A 12123-nucleotide genomic window follows, 5' to 3' on the forward strand; every position below is an offset into this window, starting at 1 on the left:
TGCTTTTGATAAAGCAAATTCGAAACCTCTACAAGATATTGTTATTGAATCCCCCACTCAAGATAATTTGGTCGTTCATGAAGAACAAACTCAAGATCCTCAAGAACCTATGCTTTATGAGCAAATACTTTTGCGGAGATCTACAAGAGAAAGGAGAAGTGCTATTCCAGATGATTATGTGGTATTTCTCTAGGAACATGAGGAAAATAATGGTATGATGGAAGATGAACCAGTCAACTTCCATCAAGCCATGCAAGATTCCAACTCAAAAAAGTGGATTGAAGCAATGAATGAGGAGTATAAGTCCATGCAAAACAACAAGGTTTGAGAACTTGTCCCATTACCAAAAGGTGTGAAACCCATTGGTTGCAAATGGATATTTAAGACCAAGCGGGATTCCAAAGGTAATGTGGAGAGGTATAAGGCTCGTCTTGTGGCGAAAGTCTATACCCAATAGGAAGGGATTGACTTTAAAGAGACTTTCTCTCTAGTTTCATTGAAAAACTCTTTTAGGACAATCATGGCTCTTGTTGCACATTATGATTTGGAGCTTCATCAAATGGATGTTAAGACGGTGTTTCTCAATGGCAACATTGATGAGACAATTTATATGGTGCAACCAAAAAGCTTTGTGTCAGGAGACCCAAAGAATATGATTTGCAAACTGACAAAATCCATTTATGGGCTAAAACAGACATCTCGTCAATGGTACCACAAATTTCATCAAGTAATTCTCTCATTTGGTTTCGAGATGAATCTTGTTGATGATTGTGTGTATCACAAATTCAGTGGGAGCAAGTACATTTTCCTGGTCTTATATGTTGATGACATACTGCTTGCCACTAATGATATAGACATGTTGCACGAAACCAAGAGATTTCTATCAAGAAACTTCGAAATGAAAAATCTTGGTGACGTCTCCTTTGTATTAGGAATTCAGATACACCGAGATCGATCTTGGGGTATTCTAGGATTATCACAAAGGAGCTATATCGAAAAGGTACTTAAAAGGTTTGGCATGCAGGAATGTAAATCCGGGGATACTCCAGTTGCTAAGGGAGACAAGTTTAGTCTCAAACAGTGCCCAAAAGAAAATTTGGAAATTCAGGAAATGCAAAAGATTCCCTATGCATCAGCTGTAGGGAGTTTGATGTATGCCCAAGTATGTACGCGTCCGGATATAGCATACATAGTTGGGGTATTAGGCAGATATTTGAACAATCCAGGAATGGATCATTGGAAAGCAGCCAAAAGGGTTATGAGGTATTTGAAGAGAACAAAGTACTATATGCTCACATACAAGAGGTAAGATCAATTGGAGATCACTGGGTATTTTGACTCAGATTTTGTAGTATGCCTAGATAGCTTGAGATCCACTTCAAGTTACATTTTCATGTTAGCCGGTGGTGCGGTTTCTTGGCGCAGTGCCAAGCAAACCCTTACTACTTCATCCACTATGGAGGCAAAATTTGTGGCATGTTTTGAGGCATCAAATTATGGAATATGGCTGAGAAATTTTGTCACGGGGCTGAAAATTATGGAAGGAATTGAAAGACCACTTAAGTTATATTGTGATAACAAATCAACTGTATTGTATTCTAACAACAATAGGAGCTCGACCAAGTCGAAGCATATTGACATCAAGTTCCTAGCTGTTAAGGAAAGGGTGCAGAGTGGACAGATTTCCATAGAACACTTAGGGACAAACTCCATGATAGCAGATCCTCTTACTAAGGGACTTCCACCCAAGGTCTTTCATGAGCATGTTGCTTACATGGGTGTTTTACCGTTCAAGGAATCTTTGGTTTAGTGGGAGTTAGTCACTTTTATGTATTTTGTGTTCTATGTTAGATTTTATGTATGCATACATTGATTTTTGGATATATTTGGTTAAATATATATGGTTTATTATTTAGTTATTACACTTTGTACATTTAGGTTATTAAATGATCTCATTGAGGTAAAGTAGGACCAGCTGAAAATAGACATGTACAGACCACCTTCACGTAATTTTCATGCTACACATTTCATGATGAGTCTATGTCATTTGATTTTGTCAGCATTAGTGATCATTGATGGGTTTAATTGTGGTTGATACAATGAAAACTGCTTTGGTTCTACATGCGGATGTAATCAATGGACAAGATTTTTGGAATATGCTCTGTAATGGCAAATTTTGAGCTCATAAAGTCTAACACATTCATAAGGATTGTATATATATATATATATATATATATATATATATATATATATATATCACATAATTGAATGAGTTAGGGCCATTATATAATTAGTCAAAATATTAAAGTGGTCTAATCAATATAAAAGTATGGCTAAGGGCATATATGATAATTGTATAGATACCAGTGATATTATATAATTTGATGAGGGACCAAATTATAATTATCAAATTTGGGGTAACCGATAGTAGTTACGAATATAAGGGGTTATGATCCCCATTTGTAGAGTGCAGTGCAATGTGCCCGATTTCTCTTTATCCCCGTGAAGAGAAAATTCAGAGAAAGAAAAGAAGGGTTCTTTACAATTGGAATGTCATAAAACTAATTTTCTGATCAACCTTTCGTCATCATCATTCCATTATGGCTAATTCAGGTACGCTTCCGCATATAGTTTTCATCATGATTTTGAGTATGAGAACACAAAGGGGTTCTATTTATCTCCGTATTCTCTCTACATGAATAGAATAGAAAAGCACGTGGTTAGGATTGACGATTGTCTGTTAGAATAAAATTAGGCTGATTGATTGAATCCCTATATTTGGAATTACATCCCAACATTGCCAACATTTCCTCTTTGTGATCAATCTTGACTTGGATATGCTTTGTGAGAACCATCATTTTGGTTTTTATGTTTTACTTGGGTTCCTTTGAGTCACAAGGTACCATACATCAATACTATATTTGGTATTGTTCCCTCCTTTATCTTGTTTATCATTTCCAATAATAATTTTATGGTTCCCACTTGATCTTGAGGATTTGTATAGTCAGACAAAGGTTCTTGATTGAGTTCATGAGAAAATAAATTCACAGGAATTTTTGAATTCATTCTCTGATCTTCGGAGGAGAAATTTTAAATCTACTATCATTGTCTTTTTAAAAAAACATTGATAGAAATAGTGAACATTTTTAAAATTCTTTTGTTTAGTACCCAAACTATGATTTGAAATAAGAATATTTCAAATTTTTTCAACAAATATATTATCCCCTTTGGTTTTTAGCAAAATAATATATTATCCCCTTCGGTAGTTAGCAAAACAATAAAATAAAAATTATCCCCTTAACATGTTTTCTTAATTTTTAGTTAAGGGAAGACTTACCCAGTCGCCAATAGTGGGCTCTAGGAAAAGCCCAAAGAAAATCTCGTGTGGATGGGTTAAATAAAAATAGAGCAAAAGAAGGTATAATATATTATGTGATTTGAAGTCACTGCCTACCTCTCCTCTCTCTTGTATTTCTCCTCAATAATCTCAAAGAAATGTAGAACGAAATATTAATTGATTTTTTTACCATTTTATTAGTGAGAAATATTCATTGATTTTTCTGATGATTAATCTCTAGTGATAGACTTAACCAATTCATTGGTTTAATTCTTAATGATAAATATGTTTTGTGTGTTAAATTTTAGTAAAATGAAATATTAAACACTTTATTTTATATAAAAAAAAGACAGACTCAAGATTCAAAATTAAAGTAGTAGAAAATTGGTTCAGTTAAATTTTTTGGTTTTCGCAATTGATACTATTTTTCTAATTTAGTCATTGTATTAAACAAATACATTTTAGTCTATCACTATTAGAAAATACACTTTCAACATCGGTTATTTAGGACATTCTACATCGGTTTTAAAACCGATGTTGAAAGCACTGATGTTGAATGTATTGTTGTTAACATTAGTTTTTAAAAATCGGTGTTAACATAAAAACTATAACATCGGTTTTGCAAATAATCGATGTTATAAACAAAGAAGTACAACAAAATAAGTGTATGCATGAGGGACGTTGACATCGGTTTTTTGTAAAAATTGATGTTAATGTAACATATTAACATCGGTTGTCAAGAAAACCGATGTTAATATATTACATTAACATCGGTTTTCAGATGAAACCGATGTCGACGTCCCTCATGCATACACTTATTTTGCTATAGTAAGTTATGTATAACATCGGTTTTTTTATAAATAACCGATGTTACGGTGCATGTTGACATCGGTTTTTGTAAATAACCGATGTTGTTTGCTTTATTAACATCGGTTTTTGTTAATAACCGATGTTGCTTTTAAGTTTTTTTTATATAAACTTTATGTTTTTACAATAAACCCAAAATTGTACCTGTAAAATGCAATTTCAGACCCAATTCACAGCAAATAAACATTTTATTCTGCTTTCAAGCAGTTTTAATCACACAATAAACATTGAATAATTGATTTATCATAAACAACGATCAAGAAATGTTCAATGTTCAAATTACATAGGAAATGTAAAAAATGTTAAACCAAAGTAAACTAAGTTAAACTTAATGTCCCTATACCCTAAGTCTGATCTCTAACTCGGAGATAATACTATGCCCACTAGATCCGCAACGCCTTTAATCTCTCTGGCTCCAATGGTCTAGGATCGTTAAAATACTGCATGATGAAATAAATGATAATAAGTTAATAATGTAATACAAATTATAAAAAAATCGAATTTGTTTGAAATAAACGTACCGCTTCCCAATTATTCCTAAAACTTCCTAAAATGATGGTGGACATCCAGTGCATGACATAGTAGCCGCACTTAGTACTTCCTTTTTGTCTATTACACTAAATACATAATGAAATTTGGATATTAATTAAACAATTAGTGTACAGACACATAAGAAATATATACAAGTGGAAGTTTTATGTAAATGACGTACCTTGACGACAATCCACCTAGCATGAGCCTTTGATTTAGGCTGTGGAGCATCATCAAGACCTTTTAAAGCACTGTTCTAGATGAGTAACAATTAAAAACTGGTGTTGTTGAGGTATTTCAATGCAAATGTATTGAAAAGAACACTAACCTGTTAATAATCCCCTTAAGGTAGTTGTCTGGCCTGTTATGCAATGAACAAAACCAGACAACTAGGTGTTCCATGGGCAGGATGACCACCATCTGCCAGTGTCCGCTGCAGTGGAGACGAATATGGGTTAGTATATTAGTAAACATTAATTAACTTCAGTTATTATGTGTGACTTACCCATTTAGGTAGGCTCCAAGATAGACATCACATTTTGAACTCTGCATCCAAGTCTTTATGTAACTTTCAAACTCAAATTGCGATTGCCCAGACCTCTGAATGGACTGTGGCTCGAGGAATCCATACATATAAGAATTCCCCACTCGCAGACATGTTTAAGTGAGATGCCTGTTTATGTTAAGTCAAAGTTAAATATTTATGAATTGAAAGCAATAAAAAGTAATCTAAAATGACTTACAGAATCCATAACTGTAATACTAATATGCTGAGACATTGACCAACGTGTGCGATTTCTGAGAGGTCTTCATGCTTTATGTAGAGCGGGAAGTCTGGATTAAAGACCCCGAACACGGTGGCATCCCATGTAACCTGATAAGGTCTCAAGAAAAGCTCTGGGATGGTCAATGTCATCAGATAAAGCAGATCGTCGACCTCCGGATCGGGCTTTTGAGGTGGTTTTGCTGGAGACACAGCTGCCTGTTCATGAAACAAGGTTAAATGGCGTTATTTGAGGCACGCTGAATGAATTAATTCAAAAAGAAGAAACATATAGTAAGAGTAAAGTACCTACTATGATAAAGACTTGACCAGATGTGTCGGCCAAGCAAGGAAGGTGTGAATTGCCTGCCCCACTAAGGAAACCTCATCAGTGGGTACAGGAACTGGAGCATCTGCATCTGTACCTCCTCCACACCTACCTTTACTTGGCCACCGTGTGCGATTTCGGAGAGGTCTTTGTGCTTTATGTAGAGGGGGAAATCTGGATTAAAGACCCCGAACACGGTGGCATCCCATCTGTCGCAACCTACCCTTCGGCGGGAGGGCGACGCGAGACTCGCGGGATGCGTGTTCCACGAAAGGAATACGCGCGGAGTCGCCACCAACGTTTATTTGAGGAAAACGTCGGAAAAACCGGAAAAGACGCGATCTACGAACTTTTAAGTGAAAGGTTCGGGAGTTGTATTTACGCACGGGGAAGGTATTAGCACCCCACACGTCCGTCCCAAGGGACGGCAGCCTTTAATCGAATGTGCAAACATGACTTTGATTTTTACGTTCCCTTTTATGTCCTTATATCCTTTATACCCTTTTTATATTTTTTCTTTTTTGTGGTCGACAAGGGTGTTTCCCTTTGCTCCTACGTATTCCTCAATTTGGGATGAGAAAATTAGACCTACGTAGTTCTTTCTTATCAAGTGATTCTTTTTTACTTAAGTGGTGATCATTTTAAGGCGTTGGACCTTAAAAATGATCCATTTTACTTAGTGAGAAATTGAAATGACAAACTTCAAAAGCCTATTTTTATGGACGAGCTTGACTAGGCGAGTTGATTTTAGCCTTAGTTTCACTTTAGTTATTAATCAATTCGATTAAGAATGAGAAATCCCAAAGAGAAAACGTCCGATTGATTTTCCGCTTTATTTTGCTAAAAGATGTTTTTTTGGTTATTATATTATTTTTTACCTCTTTTGTTTTTATTTCCAACGTGGTTACGGCACGACCGAACGGTCGGAATTTATTTTAACCGAAGTTGACGGATAATACAATTCAAACGTTTGGTGGAAATTTATTTTATTTTTAAGTTAAGCGAGAAATGACTTAAGTAAAATGGCTTAAGCACGTCAAGAGGGGGTATAAAAGGTAAACAAAACGAGAATAAAAATGCACGAAACACAATGTGGACCACTACGGGCACATAGAATGAATCGAAAAGCTTGGTTCGAGGTACTTACCCGTTGAAGATCGAAGAACGATGAAGAACGAATGAAGAACGTCGAAGAACGGTTGAAACCTTTGCGAAATTCTTCACGGAAAACGTTACGGAAATGTTTCGGGAGTGCCTCGGCTTAGATTTTCTTCACGGAAACAATTTTTGCAAGCAAATTCAAAAGAGAGAGAGGTGCCTAAGGGGCTGAACCCTTTTCTTCTTCACTTCCTCCCTTATTTATAGCAAAATAGGGGAGGTGCTTGCCGCCCAGCTCGCCCAGGCGAGCTCAGCTCGCCCAGGCGAGCCTGGTTGCTTCCTCCAGAAGCAACAGCCTTCTGGAGGAATATTCTGGAGGGCCCAAGTGGGCCTGGGTGCTATTTGCACCCCCATTTTTACTAAGTACACCCCCTCTGCTTTTTTTGGTGATTCTTTTTTCGTAAAGTTACGGAAACTTACGAATTTCGTAACGATACTTGTTTTCTTTCCGTAATGTTACGGAACCTTGCGGATTACATAATCATCCCCTTTTTGACTTACGAAATATTACGGAACCTCACTTAATTATGCAACGATGCTTCCATTTGATTTCCGGTGTGTCACGGAAACTTACGGATTGTGCATCAATATTTTTTGGTTTTCCGGCATGTCCTGGAATTTCACAAATTGCCTAATGATGGGTGCCAAGCACCTCACAAGGACCAAAGAAAGGTCGCATGTCATCAAGCAAAGGTCCCCGGACGAAATTAGGGTATGACACCATCTAACCTTATAAGGCCTCAAGAAAAGCTTTGGGATGGTCAATGTCATCAGATAAAGCGGATCATCGACCTCCGGATCGGGCTTCGGAGGTGGTTTTGCCGGAGACACAGCTACCTGTTCATGAAACAAAGTTAAATAGCCTAATTTAAGGCACACTTAATGAATTAATTTAAAAAGAAGAAACATATAGTAAGGACAATAAGTACCTACTGTGATAAAGACTTGACTAGATGTGTCGGCCAAGCAAGGAAGGTTTGAAGTGCCTGCCCCACTAAGGAAACCTCATCAGTGGGTACAAGAACTGGAGCATCTGCAACTATAACCTCCTCCACACTCACCTTTACTTGGCCAGACAACAAAGGAGTGTTATGAACAACAGTGGATCCCTCATAAACTTTCCCCAGGGCAACCAGGCGGGCAAGATCTACTTCGATGTACAAGCCGCACCTATTTGAGTCACCCGTCTCGGGATCATTTCTTGAGGGATCAACACAACTCCCCTTTGTGCTTACTCGAGCACCTGAGGGACCAACCAAAGGGTCGGGAGGCAGTGCATGTCCCTGAGATTGCATCTGGGACTGAATATGGGACTGCATCTGGCTGAATGATGCCATGAGCTGCCTCGTCACTTTTTCTATGATGGACTCCTCTAGCTGGTCCTTGATTTGTTGGGTCAGCTGTTGCAATTCTTCAGGAGGCAGGGAGGAAGAGCTGCAGGACATCCGTGGAGCCGATCCAAAGTATTGTTTGATGGTCACACCGGCTCCAGCAGCACAGACACGTCCAGGGTGCTCTGAATGTCCAATAACAGCGGTGAGAACATCTTGACGTCCATGGGGGATGAAGGATCCCTATGTCGCCTGCTCCTCAAAGGAATCCTGCACAGAAAACACACAGTTGTACATGGCATTCACAAAATATTGAAATATAATTCTAATGGTTAGTTGAAAATGACTTATGATCTTCTCAACGATTTCCTTTGCGGCCTCAGTCATCATCTCCCCTGTTTTCTTCGTGCGGGCCATCTTCCACTTCATGTGGCATCTGACTGGGGATGGAGGGTCGATGACGCCATCAACGCTTCCTGACTGTGCAGCTTCCTCCAGCTTCTTCTTCATCTTCTCAGCCAGGAGCTTCTGCTCCAAATATTCATAACCCCCACGAGACAAAACATGGGGGGCAGTGTTCTGTTTCTGGATGGCCTGTGCCTTTTTGCGCACATCCTACAAAAATAAAACAATAATCTTTCAAATTGCTAGAATGAAGTATAACAAGTTAATGTTTTTTGAAAAAAAACTTAAATGGCAAGGAACATATCTCCCAAGAAGGGTCTCTGCGAGTCTGGCAAAACTGGGCCCATTATTCCTTGCTTATGTCATATTTCTCACAGACAGTATCGTCCACACCGTCCTGATCGGCTGCAAGGTCCCATTTGCTCGTGAGGTCTGATTTAAACTGCCACCATCTCTCGCCCACAGTCTAAAGTAACTTCCTTTTCGTCCTACTGTCAGAAGCCTCTGGGATTTCAAATTCCGCCTGACAACATCAAATAAGGTTTATTTGTTACAATAATGTATTTTTTGGCTATTAATTAAACAACATCAAATAAGAAAATAAAAATACCTGAATATCCTCCCAAATCAAGTCCTTCTGAGCAGTAGGGACCTCCTTCCAGTTCTGGTAGGTGACGTCCACCTTATCACGCGCCACAATCCCCAAATATGTTCTTAATTTCTTCCTGTGGGGACCGTCGGCCTTTCTAGTAGCAGGATCAACATGGACCACTGGTCTCTTAGCACCAGGTGGTTTAGTAGACAACGATCATAGACGTGAGGCTTTGCGTGTCCGCTTCACGGCAGACGGCGAAGCTGATGCGTCGGAAGGAGGAGGAGGAGGAGAAGGAGGAGGAGGCGAGGCAGCTGGAGAAGCCATGATCCTGTATACATCATGAAAATGTAAATTTCGATTACAGACAAATATCGACATCAACAGTTCTTTATCATCAAAATGTGATCAATGTTTTTAATTTCATAAACTAATTTTGTATAACTATTCTACATAAACAAATAAAATCTCATATATAATAAATCATAGGTTAAATTTCCACTCATTTTAATTGTTTTTCATGGATTCACATGTGAAAATGATTCTGTACGTGCTTTTATTTCCAAATCTGGGCTTCAACTAACCGAAAACTACACACACACACACACACACATATATACACAAGTACTTCCTCTAACACTTTTGAAATTGAATTTTCCCAAAATCCAGTATGTTTGACTCAATTCACATAATGCTATTTTTAGCCAATTAGTGAGCTTCTTCAATTTCTGGAGTTATTTACTAACCTCTTCAATTTCTTTATAAAAAATGAGCTTCTTGTACCTGATTTTGAAAGCTGTGTTAACTACAATGATTTGTGTCCCGTAATTGCCATTGAAATTGACTAGGCTTATTGTTGGATAAAGTGGCCTCAGAATAATTAAGAAGGGGGGTGGGGTTGAATTAATTATTCCTAAACCTTTACTAATTAAAAATTTACTCTTCTAAGGCTTTTAATATATTGTTAAGTAAATGAAGGATAGAAAAGAAACTTAACGAAAAGTAAAAGCGGGAATTAAAATGCACAGCGGAAATAAAAAGAGTAGGGAAGAAGGAGACAAACACACAAGAGTTTTTATACTAGTTCGGCAACAACCCGTGTCTACATCTAGTCCCCAAGCGACCTGCGGTCCTTGAGATTTCTTTTCAACCTTGTAAAAATTCTTTTACAAGCAAAGATCCACAAGGGATGTACCCTTCCTTGTTCTCTTTGAACAACCTAGTGGATGTACCCTCCACTAGAATTGATCCACAAGATATGTACCCTCTCTTGTTCTCAGTCAACAACCCAAGTAGATGTACCCTCTACTTGCACCATGAAGGATGTACCCTCCAATGTGTTGAGACAAAGTTCTCAGGCGGTTAAACCTTTGAAACTTTGTGAATGGGGATACGAAAGAATTCTCAGGCGGTTAGTCCTTTGAAATCTTTTGTATATGGGAAAGGGAAGAATCAAAAGAATTCTCAGACTGTGTCGTTTTGAATTCTTTGACAAGGGAGAAGGGAGACACAAAAGAATTCAGGCGGTTAGTCCTTTGTTCTTTTGGAAAAGGGAGAAGAGAGACACAAAAAGAATTCAGGCGGTTAATCCTTGGTGAATTCCTTTTAGGAAAGGGAGAAGAGAATGATCAAGATGAATAACACAAGTTTTCAAGGTTTGGAAAACCAGAAAACTTTGGAAAGCTTTTGGCAAAAGGAAGAAGAAGAAGAAGTTCAAAGAGACTCAGAAATCAATTGGCAAAAGTTTGTTGTCTAAAGAATGAATTGAAAAAGTTGTGTTGAAAAGCAAATCAAAGCCTTGCTTTTATAGACTCTTCATGTCTGGTCAAGAGAAACATTAGAAGAGTTATAACCTTTAGAAAAACTTAAAAACCATTTGGAAAAGTTATAACTTTTAGAAAAACTTGAAAACTATTGGAAGAGTTACATCTTTTGATTTTGTTCAGAAACTATCACTGGTAATCGATTACCAAATCAGTGTAATCGATTACACAAATCTTTTTTGAGAAAGGATGTGACTCTTTACAATTAAATTTGAATTTCAACGTTCAAACACACTGGTAATCGATTACCAAATCATTGTAATCGATTAAAACATTTTGAAATCAATTGGAACGTTGTAAATTCAGTTGAAAGCTTTTTGAAAACCATTTTGCTACTGGTAATCGATTACAATAATCTGGTAATCGATTACCAGAGAGTAAAAACTCTTTGGTAAAAGGTTTTAAGAAAAATTCATATGCTACTCAGTTTTTGAAAAAACTTTTTCATACTTATCTTGATTGAGTCTTCTCTTGATTCTTGAATCTTGAGTCTTGAATCTTGATCTTGTTTCTTGGAACTTGAAACTTGATTCTTGATTCTTGAAATCAAATTTCCTTTTGAACCTTGAAGTGTTCTTGATTCAATCTTGAACTCATTCTTTGATTCTTGAGATCATCATCTTTGTTATCATGAAGTGTTCTTGACTTTTGAGCTTTTTGTCATCATCTTTGTTATCATCAAAACTCTTTGAATCAATCTTGATTCATCATGAAGCTTGCTTCTACACTTATGCTATACTTGATACTAATATAGGTTGGAATCTTATTTATATGTATATAACAATGTTATACCAAACTCTATATATTCTGTTGTGTTTTGAATAGGTGTGTATGAGAATGATTTTTTTAGACATGTATTGTGATTCTTTAGTTGTTCTTCATTTTTTCTTTCACATAACAGACCGTTCCGAAACGAACATAATTATTTGGAATTTTGTATCTCTCATATTTGATTCCATTTGCCTCAAGTACTAGGGCCTGTGTTTGC

Source organism: Glycine max, chromosome 9, assembly GCF_000004515.6.
Source record: "Glycine max cultivar Williams 82 chromosome 9, Glycine_max_v4.0, whole genome shotgun sequence".
NCBI lineage: Eukaryota > Viridiplantae > Streptophyta > Magnoliopsida > Fabales > Fabaceae > Glycine > Glycine max.